Source organism: Sus scrofa, chromosome 2 (genome assembly GCF_054392235.1).
Source record: "Sus scrofa isolate SSC_HxYL_T2T_F1_AM1 chromosome 2, Sscrofa_HxYL_maternal_Yorkshire_Landrace_v2.0, whole genome shotgun sequence".
NCBI lineage: Eukaryota > Metazoa > Chordata > Mammalia > Artiodactyla > Suidae > Sus > Sus scrofa.
In genome coordinates, this window is record NC_139384.1 from 115,841,836 (window position 1) to 115,868,125 (window position 26,290).

The 26,290-nt window shown below is 38.2% G+C and overlaps 1 long non-coding RNA gene across 2 annotated transcripts in view; it reads left to right on the forward strand.

Annotated features, from left to right (window-relative positions):
* The window catches only part of LOC102162728 (uncharacterized), a 137,578-nt gene that overhangs the window by 42,103 nt on the left and 69,185 nt on the right, over positions 1-26,290 (forward strand). Inside the window, exon 3 of one of the 2 annotated variants that reach the window (XR_014838420.1) lies at positions 484-1,976. The exons of the other annotated variant lie outside the window; for it this stretch is intronic. This is a non-coding gene — a long non-coding RNA (uncharacterized LOC102162728). Of the gene's footprint in view, positions 1-483; positions 1,977-26,290 lie in introns of those variants that run through there. 2 annotated transcript variants of the gene reach the window in all.

The following is a 26,290-nucleotide window of genomic DNA, read 5'->3' on the forward strand; positions in this document are numbered from 1 at the left end:
GTTGAATCGGAGCTGCAGCTGCCAGCCACAGCCACAGCAACTCGGGATCCAAGCTGCATCTGTGACCTACACCCCAGCTCATGGCAATGCTGGATCCTTAAGCCACTGAGCAAGGCCAGGGATCAAACCGGCACCCTCATGGATACTAGTCGGATTTGTTTCTGCAGTGGGAACGCCCTACTTTGGATATTTTTAAAGGAAATGTTTTATGAAAATTAATTTTACCTGCCTTAAAAATTTTTTTTTTCAAATGTGGCTGTTGAAAATTTAGAAAGTATATGTTTAGGAGTTCCCGTCGTGGCACAGTGGTTAACGAATCCGACTAGGAACCATGAGGTTGCGGGTTCAATCCCTGCCCTTGCTCAGTGGGTTAAGGGTCCGGCGTTGCCGTGAGCTGTGGTGTAGTTTGCAGACACGGCTCGGATCCTGCGTTGCTGTGGCTCTGGTGTAGGCTGGTGGCTACAGCTCCGATTCGACCCCTAGCCTGGGAACCTCCATACACCGCGGGAGCGGCCCAAGAAATAGCAAAAAGACCAAAAAAAAAAAAAAAAAAAGTATATGTTTAGCTTAAGTTATATTTCTTTAGGTCAGTGCTGTTGTGCCTTCTCTTGGCAACCCAGGGATACACAGAAAGGACATAATTTCTGATAGAGATAATACTGAGGCAGGTTACCTTTTTAGTGTTAGAATATTCCCATTAAATTGGTAAACATTTTTGTATGTCTAATACTCAAAAGGGCAAACTCTGGATTCAGTTATTATGGCTTCAAATACAGATACTATCACTGAATATCTGTTTGATCTTGCACAAATGTCTGAATCTGTCAGAATCTCAGCTTTCTCCCCTGCCTCTGAACCTTAGGGCTGATATTATTACCTAGGTCTAAAATGTTAGGCATGCAAGAAATACTTTTGCATGTATTTCTTGAATCCCTGACATGAAAGAAAAAGAAGATATTCTTCCATAACTAAAATTATTTTTTGCTGTGAATGCCCAATCCACCTATTGGTGGAAACAATCTCAGTCCTTCCAGGGTTCCCTTCCCCCAAATACGCAAATATTCCCTTTTCTCTGGGTAGTGCTAAGATAAGGGGGGAAGAGCATGTGATTAGCTTGGTTATCCTCTTACCTGTCTTGGGTTTAGTTATCGAGACTACTGTCTTTTCCTCATCCCAATTTCACGGCCTCTTTAGGTAGCATCTTCAGGTAGTTTTCACTTCCACCTCAGACCTCCTTTAAGGTTTATGGAAAACCTACCTTCTAGGTGCATTAATGGGAATAAACAAGATGTTCCATGTAAAGCATTTAGCACAATGCTTAAACATATTAAACACCCAATGAAGGTAATTTCATTGTTAAAGTTGGTGGTGCTGCTGTTGTTCTCAGCCAATGCACTTTGGGTTTCCAGAGATCTGGTTGTCAGAACAGTGGTATGTAAGGTTATCATTTTCTTTTGCTCCTTTTTCAGTACTGAGTGTGAGGAGAGAAACTAGATATACTGGGGGGGGGGGACAAGAAAAAAACAAAAATTATTTTCCATTTACTCTTCGTGCTATTCAAGAGATTAGCACCCAGGATTAGTGTTGAGAAAACATGGAGGGTATGGGGGTAGTGGAGTAAAAACTGTAGCTCTTCTAAAGTTGAAGGGCCTCATTTAGTGGTAGAAATAACAATGTCATAAATATTTGTTCAGCATCTCTGATATTCCAGTAATATGATAAGTTGTGTGGAGGATCCGAAAGACATGAAAGTCATAGTCCATGCATTTAAAGAATTTATAATTGGATAAACAAAAAATACATATTGCATTTCTAAAACTAGAGATGATAGGGGGTTGGAAGGCTGACTGTTTCTGCACAGTTTTGTATGATGATGATACTTTGGTAGGGATGTCAAAACTCAGGGTTAATGTCAAAGCTTTAAAGAAAGAAACTCAATTTTTTAGTGCACTTTGAGCTAACAGGGATATCAGAAACTTATTCTTTCTAACCAAACTCAAAAGAAGCAACTGGATAATTAGAATGTTGATATATTTATGTACAGTGGGGAATAATCTTTTCAAGTGAGGAGGATGCTTGTGTAAAATTTAGTGACAGCTAATATCCAGTAGAATATAAAATGGATATTTTAAAAATTTCATTATTATTCACTTATTGATAAATTCATTGTGTCATTTGGTTGGTACTAGCTGACACTAAAGTTTTACTTTACTTTATAAAAGTATTCTTTCACATCAAAATTTTATCTACTAATTACACTTTTAATACACAGTTGAGAAAAAACTTCCTGTGTTCAGATTTTAACAGTTAAAATATAACATGAGGGAAACTAGTGTTTTGCAAGAGACTGGTTTGAAAACCACTGCTACAAATTTGAATGCCTTATTTTCTTGATGCCTCCCTTCTATGCACTTGCATTTATTAAGGGGTCAAGACTTGATCTAACCTTTGAAAGAAGTATTAGATTTGGATTAGAATAAAAATAGGACATAAAACCTGGAGAATGAATAAAGCATGGGAGAAAGACGTGCAGATAGACCTTTACTAAAATGCAGAGGAGGATCCAGTTAAGACTAACAAGAGAATATGTTTTTTGGAGACTAGATTTGATAGTCAACATGATCCTACTGTAGAGTATTAAATTGCACAATGGATTAGAGTTGATATTTTCTGGAAAAACTTGAACTAAAATGCTCATAAATCTCTTAAGAATATTGGTCTATGTATCTGTTTTTGTGCCAGTACCACACTGTTTTGATTGCTATAGCTTTGGACTATAGTCTTAAATCAGGGAGCCTAATTCCTCTAGTTCCATTCTTCTTTCTCAAGGTTGTTTTGGCTATTTGGGGTCTTTTGAGAGGTTACCACAATAAATAAAGTCAAACAGAGAAAGACAAATTTCATGTGATATGACATGTGTGGAATCTAAAAAGAATGATACAAATGAATTTATTTACAAAACAGAAACAGATTCACAGACAGAGAGATTTAACTTATGGTTACCAAAAGGGATGTGGAGGTGGGGGAAGATAAATCAGGAGTTTGGGATTAACAGATACACCCTACTATATATGAGATAGATAAGCAACTAGGACCTCCTGGATAGCACAGGGAACTATATTCAATGTCTTATAATAACCTATAATTGAATAGAATCAGAAAAAGAATATATGTAAAACTGAATCACTTTGCTGTACACCTGAAACTAACACAATGTTGTAAATTAAAAAAAAGAGAATGTTGGAATTTGGAATGATAATTTCCAGCTAGCAATTGGATGTTGCTAAGATGCTTAGTATGACGTATCATATAATGAAATTTATTTGAAATTTTTCCATTCAACAGACTCCATTTTCAAAATGTTAAAGATTTGGATGGTTAAGGGTGCTTACTTTGTATTTAACTTCTGTCAGCTTGTTAAAAATCTCTTTACAAGCAGTTTTTCAAAACATTATTTAGAGAATCAACTATTCTGAACTATGATGTGAACTATGAATGTGTCTGATTTTAAATCTTTCCCTCTCAAAGCTATCTTTTTTAGATGATAATTTAATAGATAGGCTCTTTGAGGCAAAAGGTAGCATAATACATCTAATGTAGAGCTATTATCAAGTCTTGTTTCAGTGTTTCCTCCCCCATCTCCACTAAATCTCATTTAATAACAAAATATTGAGTTATGGAATATTAGAACAGTGAGGGATCTTGGTACAGATATTTACAATCTCTTCATGTCTTTGGAATTCTCTAAGGGATTGGAGGAAATAAAATTCAAAGTAGTCTGTTTTTTTAGATGGTTCCTAGGGACAGGGCTCACCTTGTAACCTGGCCAGAATCTCAACATTCTGCTCTGTATTTACCGTGAAGCCCTTGTGTGTTCTTCTGACATCTTATTTGCTTCTCAGTGAAGCAACCTTGCTTTCTTTATCTTGTCCCTTTTTGTTCATTTTGATCTCAGTTTCAAAGCATTTATCACTCACAAATGAATAGAATGTGGCAAATTTATTTTTAAGTCTTTAATTTGGTGAATGTAGCAATGCTTTTTCCTCCCTTCACTCTGTTCTTCAGTGTGATGGTTAATTGGGTGTGTTGAGTTGGCTAGGTCACAGTACCTAGTTGTTTGATCAAACACTAGTCCAAGGTGTTCCAGTTGTGGCTCAGGGGAAATGAATCTGACTAGTATCCATAAAGACGTAGGTTTGATCCCTGGCCTCCCTCAGTGGGTTAAGGATCTAGCATTGCCATGAGGCGTAGTGCAGATTGCAGATGTGGCTTGGATCTTGAGTTGCTGTGGCTGTGGCATATCCATGCAGATGCAGGTTCAATCCCTGGTCTAACTCAGTGCGTTGGGAATCCGGCATAGCTGTGGCTGCGGTGTAGGTTGCCAGTACAGCTCTGATTCGACCCCTAGCCTAGGAACTTCCATATGCCGTAATCAATCATTCAATCAGTGGACTTCGGGTAAAGCAGATTACCCTCCCATAATGTGGGTGGGCCTCACCCCATCACATTTGAAGGCCTTAAGAGAAAAAAGACCAACTTTCTTAGGAAGAGGGAATTCTGCCTGAAGGCTACAGACTCCATCTGGATCTGCAACATCAACTATCCTGGGTCTCCAGCCTGCAGATGTCCTCTGGCACAAATCAAATCTTGCAGATTTCGTGCTTGCTAGCCTTCATAGTTGTGTGGTTTGATTTGTTAAATTCCTCTCTATCTATCTAAATCTATATCCATAGTTTCTCAAGGGAATCCTGACTAAAAAAATCAGTTAAGCAGGATTAATGATCTACCTCTGGCCAAAATTCATTTATAATCCTAGAGTTAGAGTTTAAAGTGAAATTGAAAGCTAGAGTCACATTCTGTAAATAAGTGAATCAGTCTTCATGAGTAAAGAGAAGAAAAATAGAAGTCCCAAAACAGGGAAAGATTTACTCAACTGATTTTATTACTGTCCTGTATAGCTCAACCCCTCAAAATGAAGGGGATTAGTTACCACTGGGTGCAGATTCATGTTTTGTTTGTACAGTATAAAGAGCTTTGTTTTTTTTTGTTTTTTTTTTTTTTTTTTTTTTTTTTTGTTGGTGCCCGGGCATGTGGAAGTTCCTGGGTCAGGGATTGAATCTACACCATTGCAGTGACCCAAGCAGCTGCAGTGATAACGTAGGATCCTTAACCCGATGCACCACAAGAGAACTCCTAGGGAGCTGTCTTTAAGAAGAGAATACGGAAGTACTACTACCAAACTCACCATGAAAATGAGAATTTAGGTTGAGAAGCAGAATGACAACAATTTATAAAATTTTAAAAGCTGACAAATACTGCAAATACAGTAAAATCCACAAAGAAAATACACTTTTTATTAATTGCCTGATGTATCTGTACATTATTCCCTTCCACTGATAGTTTCTTTTTGTGTGTGTATATTTTCGAGTATAACTTCAGAATTTATGGATAATTTCATTTATAAATTTCAATCCATGTTTCTCCTCCACCACCATAACTTATGTTCATGTGGAGATTGGACCTTGACCTGTACCTTCCAGTCACGAGCATGCCTGGTCTTTATTGGAAAGGCTTTATTGAATGTCTTTCCTTTCCTGAGATGACTGGTAGTCACTTAACTATACACCCGTGTGACTATAAGCATATAAATATATCCCACAAAACTCAAACTAAATGTATCCCTGTGTTAACTTTCATTACCAGAGTCTAAAATACCTCCAACTTGAGAGGGCAGCTGATGTAAGGGAATTCAGAGAAAGAGCTGAAGGATCTTAAGGCAAAATATCTTCATTTTGTGATTTTGCAAAAACATAAAATTATGTGAATGTGGCCGTGGAAGGGCCCTGGGTAAATGGGAGTCCCAAAGTTTAAGCCTCTGGCTACTATAGTTACATGACAGTCTTCTCTTTTCCCATTTCTAAATAATTTTTCAAAGAATCACTTATTAATGTAAATTTATTAATATATTTTCATGCTACTGGGATTAATGTGTGAAATTTTCCATAATAAATTGTAAATATTTATACCATGAGTATGGGAACCACACATGATTAGGAAATGAAATATCTTTAAATGATAAATTTGCAATGAATGCTTTAGAGTTGTGTAATTGAACCTCGTTTTTAATTACAGTAGTCATACAATAATAGCTTTTGTTTTTTTTTTTTTTTTTTTGAAGAGCTTTTTCTTTTTCATCCTTAAAAGGGCAGAGCAAAGGAACAAGTAAAAAGTAAAACAGGCCAGCTTTTATCATAGGAGGCTGACTTTAGAATCAAAATATGTACCGGAGCCATTCATAGTTAGAACTGATTTCAAAATAAAATTATCATTGGCTTTCAAGTGGAAATCTGTGGGAGAAAATGTTAATAAAAATGTAGTGGATATAATGGCAACTCTAACGATGATGATGTTATGTGTGTGTTGTTAGATGAATGATTATATAATCTGTGACATTTTTTTTTAGTCCACAAAGAGGTAGATTAAAATTGGTACTTACGGCATCATAATTTATTCACATCTCCCTAGCTCATCAAAATGACTTTGCCGTTATTTCTGAATTCTCATCGCGTGATAGGGCCATGTGCATATGGCACAGAGAATCAGACTGATGGGAACTTTTCGTCAGTTCCAATTCTGCTTTTATTATTCACAGGACTAAAGCCTCTCTCTGTAAAATCAGTTAGTTGGCATCTTCTCATTGATTCTGAAAGAGGATTATACATGAATATGCATAGGAATCTGCGGCAGGCTGGTGCATTGGTAGCCTCTCAATACTAACGCTTTTGTGCAGCTCCTTCTACAAGGACTCTGGGCTTGACCTCATAACTGGCTGTAGTCAAAGAACATTACAAATATGACACAAGCAGCACTTGTTGAGAGTGTGAACATTCAAGTTGTCCTCTTAGACAACTATAGAGAGAAGCCATGTGGAATGACCTTGCAGGATGAGGCAGCTACTTCTGAGCGGAAGAAAACCAAGGTGCCCCAACCAAGTCTTCAGGTGAATGTCACCCTAAAGAGACCTCAGGTGACACTACATAGATGGGAACCACTTAGTCAACCCACAAAAATGTGAAAATAGTTTATCACTGTGGTTTTAAACCATTGAGTTTTGGTTTTTAAAGCAACAATAGATAATGGAAACAGGATTATAGAAAGATTTTTTAAAACCATTTCGCCTGTATATGAAAATCAGAAAGTGATTTGAATGAGAATTATAGAACCTTATTAAGTTGAATGGCCAAAAAAGTGACATTTATTCAGCCCTGAACATATTCAGCATCATAAGTTTAATAGCAAATATTTATTAAGTACTTGCTATATATTAGTAATTGTACTAAATAGTTTACATTCATTAATTTTAAAAATCTGTACAACAAGCCCATGGGGGTAAGCATTGCATTTGTTCACATTTTTACAGATGAGGAAGCTGAGACTTAAAGACGACAAATATATTTTTTTAAATTTTAATTTATTTTTTTCCCACTGTACAGCAGGCAGATCAAGTCATCCTTACATGTATATATTTTTTTCCCCACCCTTTGTTCTGTTGCAACATGAGTATCTAGACAAAGTTCTCATTGCTACTCAGCAGGATCTCCTTGTAAATCTATTCTAAGTTGTGTCTGATAACCCCAAGCTCCCGATCTCTCCCACTCCCTCTCTCTCCCATCAGGCAGCCACAAGTCTCTTTTCCAAGTCCATGATTTTCTTTTCTGTGAGATGTTTATTTGTGCTGGATATTAGATTCCAGTTATAAGTGATATCATATGGTATTTGTCTTTGTCTTTCTGACTCATTTCATTCATATGAGAGTCTCTAGTTCCATCCATGTTGCTGCAAATGGCATTTTGTCATTCTTTTTTATGGCTGAGTAGTATTCCATTGTGTATATATACCACATCTTCCAAATCCAATCATCTGTCGATGGACATTTGGGTTGTTTCCATGTTCTGGCTATTGGGAATAGTGCTGCAATGAACGTGCGGGTGCATGTGTCTCTTTCAAGTAGAGTTTTGTCCGGATATATGCCCAAGAGTGGGATTGCAGGGTGTTATGGAAGTTCTATGTATAGATTTCTAAGGTATCTCCAAACTGTTCTCCATAGTGGCTGTACCAGTTTACATTCCCAGCAACAGTGCAGGAAGGGTCCCTTTAAGATGACAAATATTTTGCTTAAAGTTACACAGCCTCCAGACAGTGTATAGAAGGTACATAGAAGAATTATAGGGAGTTCCTGTTGTGACTCAGTGAGTTATGAACCTGATTAGTAACCATAGCCTCACTCAGTGAGTTAAGGAAACTGGCATTGCCATGAACTGTGGGTATAAGTAGCCACAGCACCCTAGCCTGGAAGTCGGCCCTAAAAAAAAAAAAAAAAAAAAAAGAATCATAAAATGCAGTCTGTATAAGCAATGGAGTGTACAGTCTGCAAAAAAGATCTACATACATGACATTATTATAAGTGATAATACTAAAGTGTAGTGTTTAAATATCATAGTTTTTTGTTTGTTTGTTTTTTTCTTTATAGGTGCACCCATGATATATGTAAGATCCCAGGCCAGGGACTGAATCTGAGCCTCAGCTGTGGCACTGCCAGATCCTTTAGCCCAGTGTGTTGGGCTGAGGATCAAACCCTCACCTCCGCAGAGACCTGAGCTGCTGCAGTTGGATTCTTAACCCATTGTGCCACAGCAGGAACTCTGAAAGATCATACTATTTTGAATCACATTGATACAGATTTAAAGGCTGGCTTTGCCACCAGCTTTGTGACCTTAAACAATTTGTGTAAACTTTGAGCCTACGTTTTATTATCTGTAGAATGGAGATTGAAAAAATATCTCTCTTCCATGGTTGTTAAGAATGTAACCTGGGCAGTGGAGCGAGATTGTACCTGCTTCTGTTGATCCTGTTCATCTCTTCCCAAATCATGTTCAGGGACATGATGTTGATAATTTAAAATCAGCTTTGGTGGGAAAAACTTCAGAGCCCTTCCTGGACAAGGGGGTAGAGAGATGATGTAAGTATTGGGATCCTCTGAAGGATTCTGAGGAGGGCCTAAGGGAACAGAAGCTCTATTCTGGGTTAGTTGCTGTTTCTGAGACAGGATTAGGTGGAGTATGATTAACTAGGGGTTATGACTTAAAAAAAAAAAAAAAAGAGTTCCTATTCTGGCTCATCAGGTTAAGAACCCAACTAGTGTCCACGAGGATGTGGGTTCGATTCCTGGTGGCCTCACTCAGTGGGTTAAGGATCTGGCGTTGCTCCAAGCTGTGGTGTAGGTCGCTGGATGCATCGGGTCTGGAGTTGCCGTGGCTGTGGTATAGGCCAGCAGCTGCAGCTCTGATTCAACGCCTAGCCTGGAAACTGACATATGTTGCAGATGTGGCCCTGAAAAGACAACAAACAAACAAAAACCCTAGGGTTATGTGCTGCCAAGAGGGGAGGAGTTTTTTAAGAATTGGGCATCCAGTTGGGAACAGCAAAGGGCATCTGGGATTGTCATTGGTGAGAAAGTAGTGATCACTCAGAAATGGGCTAGCTATGTCATTTTACAGCCACATAACCTTGGGAGAAGTAATTTGTTCTAAGTTTGTAGCTGATTTTGGTATGTTTATCTTTCCAGCCTGAGTAACAGCAAGGCTGCTTTTTATTTTTCAGTCCAAGTTTATTTTTACTCTTACTGTTTCAGAAAGTCTTTCAGAAATTGGCAAACACTACAAATTAGGTCTTTTAATTTTTTCTTGGAAACCTATTTGCTAAACATTTACCAGCATATCACTACTTGTTTGTTCTTGTATTTCTGACCTTCATGAGGGATTCATTCCTAAGACTCAATGAGCATACTCAAGCCCCAAGTGTATAACTAATAAAAGTTTAATACCCTCCCTGGGTATTTCTTAGAATCCTTAGGGAATGTGCATGTTTCACAAATCTAAACTTAAATATCTACCTTTGGATTATTTACTCATTTCATGTTTTCTCTGAGAATGTGTGAAGATTCTTGTTATAGCTGCCTAGCTAAAAAATGCTTTACAAAACATTTCTTCTCAGAACATAGGAAGTTTTCTTTCAAGAAAAAAATTCTGGTTTCACTTTGGTTTATAAATGTTTCTAAAAATCACTAAAAAAAATCCAGCTTCAACAAATTGGCACAGTGACCACACATGTGAAAATGAAATCAGTTTGGTTCTTTGCTGCTTTTGTCCATAATCTCTCTAACTGTATAAAGTGAATACACATTAGTCTACCTCAGTATATTTTAGGTAAAAGTAATGGGGAAATGACCATATATTTACCTATCTAGTGCATTTGTTCAGAAATGCAGATGCAGTTTTTAGGCAATATACAAAAATCTACTAGAGAACTTTTCAAGCATAATGCTTCAGAATATGAAATTATTCCTGTTTTCTCCCCCTAAAATAATACACATCTTGGAAGGAAAACAAATTGTCTCTATAGTGGATGTAAATTAAGATAAAGAAGAACTGTGACTCAATATGGAAGACTCAAAGAACTATTACATTTCTTTGGAGAAGTATCTATTTAGATCTTCTGCCCATTTTTTTTTTTTTTTGTCTTTTGTCTTTTTTGTTGTTGTTGTTGTTGTTGCTATTTCTTGGGCCTCTCCCGCGGCATATGGAGGTTCCCAGGCTAGGGATCTAATTGGAGCTGTAGCCACCAGCCTACACCAGAGCCACAGCAACGCGGGATCCGAGCCGCGTCTGCAACCTACACCACAGCTCACGGCAACGCCGGATCGTTAACCCACTGAGCAAGGGCAGGGACCGAACCCGCAACCTCATGGTTCCTAGTCGGATTCGTTAACCACTGCGCCACGACGGGAACTCCTGCCCATTTTTGATTGGGTTGCTTTTGTTGGTGTTGTTATTGAGTTATATGAGCTCTTTATTTTGGAAATTAAGCCCTTGTTGGTCATATTGTTTGCAAATATCTTCTCCCATCCCATAGATGTCCTTTACTGTTCAAATCTTATAAGTTTAATTAGTCCCATTTGTTTATTTATTTTTTCTTTTTTAAATTTTTTGTCTTCTGAGGGCCACACCCATGGCATATAGAGGTTCCCAGGCTAGGTGTCAAATTGGAGCTATAGTCGCTGGCCTATGCCACAGCCACAGCAATGCTGGATCCCAGCCATGTCTGCGACCTACACCACAGCTCACTGCAATGCCTGTTCCTTAACCCACTGAGCAAGGCCAGGGATCGAACCTGTGTCCTCGTGGATACTAGTCAGATTCATTGCCACTGTATGATTTATGTATAGTTTACATCAGAGAATGTTTCAGCTGTGTTCTCTTCTAGGAGTTTTATGGTACCATGTCATATTTAAGTCTTTAAACCATTTTTAGTTTATCTTTGTGTATGATGAGAAGGTGTGTTCTAGCTTCATTGATTTACGTGTGGCTGTCCAGTTTTCCCAACACCAATTGCTGAAGAGTCTGTCTTTTATCCATTGTATATTTCTGCCTCCTTTGTCAAAGATGGACCATAGGTGTGTGTGTCTCTGGCCTCTGTATTTTGTTCCGTTGACCCATATGTATGTTTTTGTGCCACTGATTACTATAGCTTTGTAGTAGTATCTGAAGTCTAGGAGGGTTATGCCTCCTGCTTGGTTTTTGTTCCTCCGGATTGCTTTGGCAATTTTGGGTCTTTTATGGTTCCATATAATTTTTTTTTTTTGGCTTTTTTGTCTTTTCTAGGGCCGAACCTGTGACATATGGAGGTTCCCAGGCTAGGGGTCTAGTTGGAGCTGTAGCCGCAGGCCTACACCACAGCCACAGCAACGCCAGATCTGAGCTGCATCTGCAACCTACACCACAGCTCAGGACAACTCTGGATCCCCAACCCACTGAGCAAGGCCAGGGATTGAACCGGCAACCTCATGGTTCCTAGTCAGATTTGTTAACCACTGAGCCATGAAGGGAACTCTAGGTTCCATATAAATTTTAAGATTATTTATTTTAGTTCTATGAAAAATGTCATGGGTAATTTAATAGGGATTACATTAAATCTGTAGATTGCTTTGGGTAGTATGGCTATTTTAACAATTTTAATTCTTCCAATCCAAGAGCATAGGATACCTTTTCATTTCTTTGAATCATCTTCAGTTTCCTTTATTAATGTTTTGTAGTTCTCAGCATATAAGTCACCTTCTTGGTAAGGTTTATTCCTAGGTATCTTTTTGGGTGTAATTTTAAAAGGTATTGTATTTTTATATTTCTTTTCTAATATTTCATTGTTACTATATAGAAATGCAACCGTTTTTTTTCATACTTTTTCTTTCTGACATTTCATTGTCAGTGTAAAGAAATGCAATAGACTTCTGTATTTTTTTCCCACACCCACAGCATGTGGAAGTTTCTGGGCCAAAGACTGAATCAGAGCTGCAGCCGTTATCTATGCCACAGCTGTGGCAATGACAGATCCTTAATCCACTGTGCTGTGTCAGGGATTGAACCCACACCTCAGCAGTGACCTGAGCTGCTGCAGAGACAATGCCAAATCCTTAATACCCTGTGCCACAGCAGGAACCCCAGATTTCTGTATGTTAATCTTATATTCTGCTATCTTGCCGAATTCATTTAGCTATTCTAGTAGGTTTTTTTGTGGTGTCTTTAAGGTTTTCTGTTTGGAGTATCATATTATCTTGATATAGTGACAATTTTACCACCTCCCTTCCAATTGGAATAGTTTTTATTTCTTTTTCATGTCTGATTGCTATGGCTAGGACTTCCAATACTATGTTGAACAGAATTGGTGAGAGTGGGCATCCTTGTCTTGTTACAGATTTTAGCCAGAAGGCTTTCAGCTTTTCACTGTTGAGTATCACATTGACTGTTGGTTTGTCATAAATAGCTTTTATTATGTTGAGACAGTTCCCTCTATACCCATTTTGGTAAGAGTTTTTATTATGACTGGATGTTAAATCTTATATCAAATGGTGTTTCTGCGTCTACTTAGATGATCATGTGGTTTCTGTCTTTTCTTTTGTTGATGTGATACATCATATTTGTTGGTTTGCAAGAGATCCATCCTTTCGACCCTGGGATGAATCCAAGTTGGTAATGGTATATGATCTTTTTTATGTGTTATTGGATCACTTTGCTAAAATTTTGATGAGATTTTTTGTTTGTTTGTTTTTGTTTTTGTTTTAGGGCTGCACACCAGGCATACAGAGTTTCCCAGGCTCGGAGTCTAATAGGAGATACAGCTGCTTGCCTACACCACAGCCACAGCAATGCCAGATCCAAGATGTGTCTGTGACCTACACCAGAGCTCATGGCAATGCTGGGTTCTTAACCCACTGGGCAAGGTGAGGGATCAAACCTGCAACCTCATGGTTCCTAGTCAGATTCATTTCCCCTGAGCCATGACAGGAACTCCAGATGAGATTTTTTTTTTTTTTTTTTTGCTGTTGCATTCATCAAGGACATTAGCCTGTAATTTTCTCTGCCTTTGCCTGGTTTTGGTATCAGGATGATGGTGGCTTCATAGAATAACTTTGGGAGTGTTCTCGCTTCTTCAGTCTTTTGGTAGAGTTTGAGAAAGATTGGTGTAAGTTGTTTGTACATTTAGTAGAATTCCCCACTGAAGCCATCTGATCTTGGACTTTTCTTTGCAGGAGTATTTTTTTTTTTTAATTACAGATTTTATTTCATTTCTAGTGATCAGTATGTTCAAATTATCTATTTCTTCTTGGTTCAGTTTTGGTGGGCTGTATATTTCTAGAAAGTTGTCCGTTTCTTCAGGTTGTCCAGTTTTTTTTTTTTTTTTTTGCATATAATTGTTCATAGTATTCTCTCTTTCTCTCTTTTTGTAGTTCTGTGGTATCAGTTGTTATTTCTCCTCTGTCATTTCTAATTTTGTTTGTTTGGTCCTTTATCTTTTCTTCTTGGTGAGACTAGCCATAGGTTTAGCGATTTTGTTTATTACTCTTTGAAAGAACTGGCTCTCATTTTTATTGATTTGTTTCTTTTCTTTTTTTAAATTTTTATTTCATGTATTTCCTCTCTGATCTTTATTATTTCTTTACTTCTGGTGACTTTAGGGTTTTTTTTTGTTATTCTTTTTCTAATTCTTTTAGGTTAGGTTGTTTGAGATTTTTCTTGTTTTTTGAGGAAGGTCTGCATTGCTATGAACTTCCCTCTAAGAACTGCTTTTGCTGTATCCTATGGGTTTTGTGTGGTTGTGTAGTCCATTTTTCTTCACAAGGCCTGTCCTGTAGCCTCTGGTGAATCTAAGAAGAGTTGACTTTCAGCTTCATGCTTCTTGTTAGGGTGGAGTGATGACTTCAAGCTCTTCACATGCTGGATGGAAACCAGAAGCCCTAAACAAGTCTTTTGTGGACATGTTTTTATTTCTCTTAGCTAAATACTTAGAAGTAGAATTATAGCACAGGGAACTATATCCAATCACTTTTGATGGAACATGATGGAAGATGATATGGGAAAAAGAATGTTTACATATGTATAACTGGGTCAATTTGCTGTACAGTAGAAATTGACAGAACAATGTAAATCAACTATAATAAAAAATTTTAAAAAGTTAAATCTCCCTAGTGATTATAATTATTCAAATGAGGGATCATCATGCTTAAAATAAAAAGAATAAGGTTGAACTTTAGTTAACTATTGTTACATAACAAATTACCACAAGCTTAGCAGTTTTTAACAACTCACATTATTTCATAGTTTCTGTGGGTCAGGAGTCTGAGCATGTCTTTGTTGTATCCTCTGCTTAAGTTTCACAAGACTATGATTTTTAAAAAAAATTTTTAAAATTAAAGTATAGTTGATTTACAATGTTGCTTCAATTTCTGTTGTACAGCAAAATGACCCAGTCACACAGTTTCCTGTGCTGTACAGTAAGGCCCCATTGCCCATCCATTCCAACTATAACAGTTTGTATCCCCAAACCCCAAACTGCCTATCCATCCCACTTCCTCCCCTACCCCCTGGGAACCATGGGTCTGCTCTCCTTAGCCATGATCTGTTTCTGTTTTGTAGATAGTATCATCTGTGCCATATTTTAGATTCCACAAATAAGTGATATCATATGGTATTTGTCCTTTTGTCTCTGACTTACTTCACTTAGTATGATAATCTTTAATTCCGTCCATGTTGCTGCAAATAGCATTAGTATGTCTTTTTTTATGGCTGAGTAGTATTCCATTGTGTTTATGTACCACATCTTAATCCATTCATCTGTCAACGGACATTTTGGGCTGTTTCTGTATCTTGGCTATTGTGAATAGTGCAATGATGAACACACGTGTGCGTGTATCTTTTTGAATGAAAGTTTTGTCTGTATATATGCCTAGGACTGGGATTGTTGGATCATATGGTAGTTGTGCATTTAGTTTTCTGAGGTACCTCCGTACTGTTTTCCATAGTGGTTCTACCAATTTACATACCCACCAATGGTGAAGGGGAGTGCCCTTTTCTCTATACCCTCTCCAGCATTTGTTATTTGTTGAACTGTTAATGATGGCAATTCTGAATAGTGGGAGGTGGTACCTCAGTACAGTTTTGTTTTGCATTTCTCTAGTAATTGGTGATGTTGAGCATTCTTTTCATGTGCCTCTTGTCCATCCATATGTCTTCTTTGGAGAGATGCCTATTTAGGTCTTCTGCCCATTTTTCTTTTCTTTTTTTTTTTTTTTTTTGTCTCTTTGCTATTTCTTTGGGCCGCTCCCGCGGCATATGGAGGTTCCCAGGCTAGGGGTCCAATCGGAGCTGTAGCCACTGGCCTACACCACAGCCACAGCAATGCAGGATCCGAGCCGTGTCTGCAACCTACACCTCAGCTCACGGCAACGCCGGATCGTTAACCCACTGAGCAAGGGCAGGGACCAAACCCGCAACCTCATGGTTCCTAGTCGGATTCGTTAACCACTGCGCCACAACGGGAACTCCTCTGCCCATTTTTCAATTGGATTATTCGTTTTTTTGTTGTTGAGCTGTATGAGTTGTTTGTATATTTTGGAGATTAGGCCCTTGTCTGTTGCATCATTTGCAAAGGTTTTCTCCCATTTTGTTTGTTGTCTTTTCATTTTTTAAATGGTTTCCTTTGCTGTGCAATCACAAGGCTTTAGTCAGTGCTTCTGCTTGCCTGTGTTCTCATCTGAATGTTTGACTGGGGAAGAGACCACTTCCAGGCTCTCTCAGGTTGATCACAGAGTTCATTTACTTGCAACTATAGGGGTAATGTCAACTTGCCTCTTCAAAGTCAGCAGTAGAGAGAGAGAAAGAGTCTCCAAAAAAGGACCCCTAGATAATGTACTGTAATATTGGGAGTTATATCTCATCACTTTTGACATATTCTATTGGTTAGAAGGGAGTAATGGATCCCACAGCACTTAAGGGGAAGGGATTTTACAAGGGTGTAAATGTCAGGAGACAAGTATCTGAGGCCACTTATAAGACTGTCCAGCCCACAATAAATGAAGTATAAGACTTGTAAATAATCCCCTATTAACCCCAAAATAAATTGTCATTTATTTTCAACAAGAAACATCATCTATCATATAAAACTAATATAATTAATAATGAAAACAGTTTCACAGTGGTAATAAAGAAGAATTTTTCTTCTTTAAAGAGGAGTCAGTAAATTACCCAGCCTAACCTGAACCTATTTTCTGTTCCCTCCTTCCCCTCCTTCCTTCCCTCCTTCCCTCCCTCCCTTTGTCTCTTGCTCATTTCCTTCCTTCCTTATTTCCTTCCTTTTTATGGCTGCACTCATGGCATATGGAAGTTCCCAGGCCAGGGATTGAATCCCAGCAATAGCTGCAACTTATGTCACAGCTGTGGCAACACTGGATCCTTTAACCCACTGTGCTGGGCTGGGGATTGTACCTGTACCTCTACAGCAAACCAAGGTGCTGCAGTGAGGTTCTTAATGCCCTGTACTACAGCAGGAACTCCAACACTGCTTTCTTCAGAAGGAAAAGTTCTGAAACTGGGATGATCTGTATAGTTTTTCTTTAAATTATCATCTATATAAAATTATTAGTTTCCCACAGCTGCTGTAATGAAGTATGACAGACTTGATGGCTCGAAACAGTAGGAATTTATTCTCTCCAAGTTCCAGAAGCAGACATCTGAGAGAAAGGTGTCAGCAATGCCATGCTCTCTCTGAAGGCTCTAGGGTAGGAATCTTCCTTACCTCCTCCTAGATTCTGGTGGTTGCTGGAAATCCTTGGCGTCCCTTGGCTAATGGATGCGTCACTCTAACCTCTGTCTCTGTTGTCACCTGCCATCCTCCCTTTTTGTCTCTGCATGTTTTCTTTTCTTATGAGGACTCTGGTCATACTGGATTAAGAGTCCACTCTCCTGCAGTATAACCTAAACTTAACATAATTTCATTTGTAACAACAATTTCATTTGTAACAACCCAAATAATGTCACATTATGAGGTGCTGGGAAGTATATGAATATTGAGGGGACACTATTAAATTAACACAACCCCTCTAGTTTAGTTGCACCATATGGTAGACCATCTTGAAGTCTCTACCTTCTATTCATCCCTTGTCTAATCCCCTCACCTTTTGTGTGAGCTGGATCTAGTGGCTTTCTTTCTTTCTTTTTTTTTTCTTTTTGCTTTATAGGGCCACACCTGCAGCATATGGAGGTTCCCAGGCTAGGGGTTGAATCGGAGCTATAGCTGCTGGCCTACACCACAGCCATAGCAACACCAGATCCAAGCCACATCTGTGACCTACACCACAGCTCATGGCAACGCCAGATTTTTAACCCACTGAGCAAGGTCAGAGATCAAACCCATAAGCTCATGGTTACTAGTCGGATTCATTTCCGCTGCACCATAATGGGAACTCTGGCTTTCTTTAATAAATAGAATAGGCAAAAGATGGGTGTCACTTTGAGATTAGGTAGTAAAAATCTTCAATTTATACCTTGCTTGTGGACTCTGGTTCTATCTACTTGCTGTGATGAAGAAAGCTGTCATGTTGTGAGTTATCCCACGAAGACCCCTAAGTGGTAAAAAAAACCCAAAAACCAAAAACCAAAAAAAAAAAAAAAAAACAAAAAAAACCAAAACTGAGGTAGGCATCTGGTCAACAGTCAGTGAGAAACTGAGGCCCTCAATCTCTGGCTAAGGAGAAACTGAGTTGTGCCAACAGCCACTGGGTGAGCTTGGAAATCGTTCTACCACCAGTCATATTTTAAGATGACTGCAGACCCAGCTGATAGCTTGACTAGAGCCTTCAGCTATGATCCTTGTATGAGGTCCAGAGCTGAGGGTCCAGTTAAGCTTGCCTAGATTCCTGCCGTGGAGCAATAGTGAGAGAAGACTGTTGTTTTATAGCAGTAAATTTTCCGGTGATTTGTTACATTAGATAACTAATACTCACCAGTTAAATTTTCTGTTTGTATCATTCTCAACAAAAGAAACTTGAGGATAAGCTTTACATTTTCTTTTATTTAAAAAAAATTCAAGCAAATACAGTCCAGTGTAGCTTAATATAGCATAGTACTAATAGTGCCACTGTGAGCTCTCTATGCATGATTTAATATTGTCAGTGAAATTCTTGCCTGCTGTGAACTCTGAAGAAAATCCTAGAGATTTGATCATTAAAGTTTAATTAGAGTTGATGGGATGAATTATTATAGTAGTGTCAACAATATAATTATGCTGTGTGTTTGCTTTTAACTAAAGCACTGGTGTTTTTGCCCTGGACATTTGAAATAAGTAGAAATTTATTTTTGTTTGGCAGTTGAGTTTAGTTGGATACGGTTTTATTATTTTTTTCTGAAGGTTGGTTTTATAATGATAAGATAATTAGCCATTTGACATACCAGTGTATGTTCTGTTTCTGTTTATTCTGAAAAAACTATAAAAGCTAAATTTTTTAGCCAAGAAAAAAATATTTCTAGTTTCAATCCAAAGGTTATATAAATCTGTGACATAAAGCCTTGGGAAAAGGAGAATTGGATATACATGGGTTCCATTTTCTTTGCCTTTAATTCATCCATTGATATTAATACCTTTGCAAGTATAGACAATGGTAATGAATATGGTGGTATACTAGGATATTGAAAAAATTTGAAAGAAATTTCATTATAATTTTCCATTATTGGATCATTAAAACTCTTACTGTGCTATCAATTTTTTACTTAATTAATAAAGCATTGATTTAATTTTGAAAAATTTTAAGCATTTCGTTGGCTAGTTAAGTCAGATTTTTACAGTTTATTCTGAACATCTCTTTAAAGAAGGCTCTGCAGAATTATTAGCTCAGCTACTTGGTTTAATATTGAACTTGAATATATTCTTAATACATGGATTGGGGTCCAAATGTAAATAGACTTAGAAGTCCTGTAGAAGTGAGAGGAGAAAACTGAGAATGATTCCTTGAATTTATATGGTAAGTTTTTAAAAAAATTCAAAGCCTTTTTTTTCCTATTTAATTTTTCGTGAGATAAATATTCATATAAAATTGGTTTATCACTACAACTGATTAATATAAGAACTGGAACTAAACTGCTGACATTACCTAGCCCCAAACTGGTTGTGCCCATAATTACAATTATCACATTTTTTCCATTCTGTTAGCGTTGCCAAGACCAACACTTCCCATGACCTTCAGTGTTACAGTTCAGTTTTGCACCCACTACAACAAAATAAATAAAATGTAGTTCTGTTAGTATTTATATATTCTTTGAGACTGAATGTTCTGGATGTTTTCATTGCAATAAAATGGAAACTTCAGGAACAATGCAATACAGAAATAAGCCAATATTATATTTTTTGTTTCCAATTAAGTATAATGCCCAAATGATAGTTATTACCTGAATTGCTTCTGTGGCCAAAGTTAGCACACTTCTGCCTGTGTAAGAAGTGGGATGTCCTAAGGTAGTGTTGTTGGTGCTGAGGTGAATTATGTTTATGTGTGTGTGTGAGTGTTGGTGTGTTTGTGTCTGGTGTCCATGGCCTCCAGCTGAGCTTTCTCAGAGTATTTCTGGGCTACCAATCCAGTGAGGAAATGTGTTTTTTCCCATAGGTTACTCTCACCTAAGGCATGGGTTTTAGATCCATGCTAAATTTAACTAAAATCTCAGCTCATGATCTAGTTAGACCTGAATATATGAATTATGGAGCCATATTCAATAGGGTGAACCAGCTGGACCCCCTTGAAACAAGAGGAATTTCAAGCAAAGGACTGGTATACCTTTCTGTGATAGCTGACCTCCAAGATGGCACAACCGTGATCTTTACCTACTGGAATCTGTTTTTTTTTTTTTTTTTTTTTTTTTTTTCTCTTTATTAGGGTCACACCTGCCTCACATGGAGGTTCCCAGGCTAGGGGTCAAATTGGAGCTACAGCTGCTGGTCTATACCACAGCCACAGTAATGCAGGAACTCATGGCAATGCTGGATCCTCAACCCACTGAGTGAGGCCAGGGATGGAACCTGCAACCTCATGGTTCCTAGTTGGATTCGTTTCTGCTGCACCATGATGGCAACTGCTGGAATCTGTGTTCTTGTGTGGTTTCCTCCTATTTGATTCAGGGCTGGTCTGTGTGATGGATAGATTCAGTGGAAGTGAAAGTGTGTGACTTCTAAGCTAGGTGATAAAAGGCATTGAAGCTTCTGCCTTGGTCTCCTGGCTCTCTTATTCTTGGGGAAGCAAACTTTAAGGATCCATGGCAGCCCTGTGAGGTGGCCCATGTGGAGAACAACCAGAGTCTCCTGCAATAGCCAGCACCAACCTGCAGATAAATGAGTGAGCCAATTTGGAAGTCCTGGTCAAGCCTTTTCATGACACAGCCCAATCATCTAACTGCACTCTGAGGAGATACCCCAAGACAGAACTACCCAATTGAGGAGTTCCCATCATGGTGCAGCGGAAACAAATCCAACTAGGAACTATGAGGTTGTGGGTTTGATCCCTGGCCTTGCTCAGTGGGTTAAGGATCTGGTGCTGCCATGAGCTATGGTGTAGGTTGCAGATGTGGCTCAGATCTCATGTTGTTGTGGCTGTGGCATAGGACAGCTGCTACAGCTCTGATTAGACCCCTAGCCTGGGAACCTCCATATGCTGTGGGTGTAGCCCTAAAAAAAAAGATAAAAGACAACAACAACAACAAAAGAACTGCCCAATCAAGCTGTTCAGAAATCCCAAACCCATAGAAACCTTGAAAGGTAGTTTTTCTTCCTTTAAGCCCCCAAATTTTGGGAAGATTTGTCACAAAGCATTAATTGCTTACCAAGTTATTTATTTCCCCCAATATGAAGATGCAGATATCTGACCTTTGCTTTACCTAGGTTATAGTAGGTACTCAAAACACTAATTGAATAAGTTAATCCATAAATGAAAGCAATTAAAAAGATAGCCCTAGAATCTAGCTAAGATTTCAGAAATGAGTTAGTATTCTGATGACCAGAGAAATATTTTTACATTGTTAAAACAGACTCATGGCATGGAAGGAGATGCATAGAATGTGTTGAACAATAGGACATGGCTCTAATCCCTGACCAGAAGCAAAGATATTTATTCTCACAGCAATATTATGAGAAGAAAATAAGAAATAGGCACAGAGATAGTGTGATGGTTAATCTTATATGTCAACTTGGCTAAACTATAGATATGGTTATTTAATCAAAAACAGTCTAGATGCTACTCTGAAGGTATTTAAAGGTATAGTTAACATCTGTCATCAGTTGACTTTAAATAGTGTCAGGAGGCCTCATCCAATTTAAGGCCTTAAGAACAAAACCTGAGGTTTTCTAAAGAAGAATTTCTGCTGAAGGCTGTAAATATCAACTTCTGCCTGAGTTCCCAGTCCTCTGGCCTTTGGCTTTCAGATTTACCAGCCCCCACAATCATGGGAGCCAGTTTCTTAAAATGTCTCTCTCTCTTTACATGCACACACATGTGCACACACACACATACACACGTGCGCACGCACGCACACACACACACACACACGCACACACCCACCCTATTGGTTCTTCTTTTCTGGAGAGCCCTGACTGATATGGGGAGTACTGCTCGGTGAGTATGGATGTGCTCCCCTGCATTTTCCCAGCCTTCCTTAGTTTGATGCCAAGTGAGCAAATTGGACAATTAGCTGTGAGCAGAGGTGACTGTGTCATGTTTAGTTCAAGCCACTGAAGAGCCAGGATGCCTTCTCTTTACCTCCCTTCCAGACTATGTGCCTGAATAATACACTTATGCCATAAAATAAGGCAGCCATGGCCTGTGAGGTGAGAAAAATTAAATCTTTGTTGTGTTAAGTAACTGAGATTTCAAATTTTATTTGTTATTTCATCCGAGTTTATCCTTCTTTGAATAATACACTGTCTAAACAGAAGAGGGCATATTAATGAGAGGTCTTTTGGTTGTAAGTGAATGAAAATCCATCTCAATCCATTTTTAGAAAAGAAAGGGAATTGAATGGTTTATATAATTGAATGATCCAAGAGTAGGTCTTCAGAATTAGTCATAGCTAAATCAAGAATCAAAAGCTGTTATCAGGATTTGGGTCTCACTCTTAACCTAACTTAAATTTTACTTTTTTTTTTGGTCTTTTTTTTGTTTTTTTTTTTCTCTCCTATTTCTTGGGCTGCTCCCACGGCATATGGAGGTTCCCAGGCTAGGGGTTGAATCGGAGCTGCAGCGACTGGCCTACGCCAGAACCACAGCAACGCTGGATCCGAGCCGCCTCTGCAAACTACACCACAGCTCACGGCAACGCCAGATCGTTAACCCACTGAGCAAGGGCAGGGACCAAACCCGCAACCTCATGGTTCCTAGTCGGATTCGTTAACCACTGCGCCACGACAGGAACTCCTACTTTTTTTCTTTTCTTTTTTTTTTTTTTTTTGTACCAGCACAGTCTAGAGGATGATTCTGATTCACCTGACAATCCCTTACTCTGAACCATTCACTCTGAATGGGTCATGCAATAAACTCACTGGTCAAGTTTATTCATAATCTTATATTTAGAAGTGGGATGTTTGGAGGACTGGTAAAATTAGCCCCTCTCATATCACAAGGACTAAAGATAGGCTAGGGGAGACTCTCCAAAAGAAAATTGGGCTGCTCTGACTAGAGTGGAAAGTCAGGCAGGCAAAAGCAATAGAGTTCCATTGTAGGGCAGTATAAGGTTATATGCCTTGTGTATTTCAAGAAAGGTACCCAGGTTGCATAAATAGAAACACAAGTGTGTTTGCTGATCATGCTTTTTTTTTTGCCTTTCTTTTCTGGCTGCTCTGAGGCATATAGAGTTCGCTGGCTAGGGATCAGATCCCAGCCACAATTTCCACCGAGGCTGCAGTGGTGAGAACACCAGATCCTTAACCCACTGTGCCAGGCTGCCTGGGGATTGAACCCGTGTCCCAGCACTTCCAAGATGCCACAGATCTCATTGCACCACAGCAGGAACTCCTCAACAATCATTCTTTTTAAAAGTGAAGTACTGTGGTGAATGAGTGGTAAGCTGCCTATGCAACTAACATTTGGGAGAGTAGCTGTTGCAATGAGATAATTCACTTTAATCAAAGATAAAAGTGATAATTTGTCACATCACATCAAGACCATGCATATCAATAATACATCTATCTCTGTACAGAAGATGTCACATCTGATTGAAAAGCAATTACATCTCTCAAGAAATAAAAGCCAAGGGTAGGTTATTCTATATTGAAACCACACCACAATTATTCATTATTTAGATAATAATTACACATTTAGAACTTGTTCAGACAGCAATTAACAAGCTGACTGTTCAGCCACATCCTAATCTTTTTATACATGTGAATAAAACTAGTCAAATGGAAAACAGTGATTCAAATGGAAAGCTCCTTGTTTTTCAGTTATATTATTTACATGTGATTAGCTCCTAGATGACCTAAGGTAATTTTTGATTTTATAGAGATTCTAAAGCACATATAGGTACATGTATGTATCCATTCATCATTGACCTAGTTTTATGATACATGTATTTACATAATTAATAGGAATAAAACTGAATATGAGCACAATTATAAATCTTTGTATATGTAATAGTATAGTGGATATTTGCTAAAGATTTAAAATTTCTATAAAAAATAATTCCCTCATTCAAGAAGTTTAGAGAACAGTCTAATCAGCAATTGGGATTGGGTTCCTTGAAATAGAAAAAATATTCAAAAAACTTTTTTTCACCTTCTTTTTCCTTTACTTTTTTTAAAAGCAAAGATAATGACTATAAATATAGAGAGCAAGAGTCTAATAAAAAACTGAGAGAAGAGTGAAATTTGGTACATGTTAATTTCCTGCCAAGTTTCAAGATTATGTTCCTGAATTTTAATGGCCATGATAAAATTGGAGTTGGTAGGACTAGGGTCTCATAGAAGTTTGAAAATCAACAGAAATGTGGTTAATATTGCAATATGTAATAAAATATAGATATACAAATATAAAAATTATATATAAAGTTAAAAAAAACTCTGCTTTCTAAACAAATTATAAGCCAAACCTATGAAAAACCCTCATTAATAGGTAATTCTTTTCCTGAATCACTTTCTTCAAGAAATTTGCTATGATGTTTTGATATGCTGTTGAGATTCTTTCCTAAGTTTTGGAGCCAAGCTCACTGCACCTCTATTCAAAGTGGCATAAATGTGGATTTGATCTAGTACCTACAATGTCCTGGGCACATTGCAAGCGTTTCTTTCTTTTTTTTTTCCTTTTTTTGTCTTTTTGGGGCCACGTCCACGGTACATGGAGCTTCTGAGGCTAGGGGTCAAATCAGACCTATAGCCGCTGGCCTATACCACACCCACAGCAATGCCAGATCCTTATCCCACTGAGTCCAGGGATCGAACTTACGTCCTCATGGATACTAGTCAGATTCGTTTCCACTGAGCCACCATGGGAACTCCCTTAAATTTACAGAGTTTAGGAACCTCTCCCAAAAAATGAGAAGACACTTATATTTGAAATCTAAAACACAAACCAAAAACAAAGCTCATAAATAACAGAGGACAGATAGGTGATTGCCAGAGCTGGTGGGTGGAGATGGGTGAAATGGGTGAAGGGAGTCAAAGGTTCAAACTTCAAGTTATAAAATAAGTAAGTTATGGAGATATAATATATAACATGGCAACTATGGTTCATAATTCTGTATTTTATATCCAAAAGTTGCTAAGAGAGTAAATCTTAAAAGCTCCCATCACTAGAAAAAGAATTCTGTAACCATGCATGGTGATGGATAAGTAGACCTAATGTGGTGATCATTTCATAGTGTGTACAAATATCAAATTATACTGTTGTATACCTGAGACTAATGTAATATATGCCAATTCTACTTCAATGTAAAACATTTTTAAAAGGGCAAAGGAAAAAAAGAAAAATTCAGATCTGCCTGACTACATCTGACTGTCCCACCTGCAGTTTTTTAGTCTGCTGCAATGCACACATCATGGTGTTGTCATTCCACCGTGTTCCTGGCGATTCTCAGGTCATTCCTCCCTACCATGTATAGGGGCCCCCTGCAGCACTTTTAGCTCCCTGATCTCTGGTTTCTTACAGATTCCAAGTACTGCAGCGTAAATTATGCTTTTTCATATTGAATCACTTTGGCTTTTTTTAGTTTCACAGGAATCAGAAGACCTAGTTTAGTATTTCAGCTCTCTCATACTAGTTATGTGATCTTGGACAAATGGCTTAAACTATTACTGCCTCAGTCCTTCTTCTTCTTCTTCTTCTTTTTTTAAATTAAGATAGTCTGATTTTATTTATTTATTTTTCTTTTTTGGCCTCCCAGTGGCATATGGGGTTCCCTGGTCAGGGATCAGATCTGAGCTACAGTTACAGCCCATGCCACAGCTATGACAAGGCCAGGACAACTTTGTGGAATTTCTAGTAATGACAATTAATTTGAACCTATTTTAAATTATCTTGTATTTTCTATTATTTTATAATTCATGTGTATTAGGTGTGATTTTGCTCTGCAATTCTTGGGGAATAATGTACAACATTTAAAAAATAGCTTAAATGTGGATTTGAGTCTTTTTTTTTTTTGGTAGAAGGGGTGGTAGACCACTACCTCCTTTTACTTTGTGCAAACATTCACATGGTTGAAAAATGGGAGAAGATCCTGGTCCTTAATCCATTTTGTTGGTTGTCATTAATATTCCTCCTATCAAGGGATGCTGCTGGGAAGAGCAGCTCCTCTACCCTCATTCAGGCACCGCTGCTCCTGAATGATTCAGATGCCCTCACACTGGTTCTCTGTACTGACCTCAGGCTTAGCCACAGAGT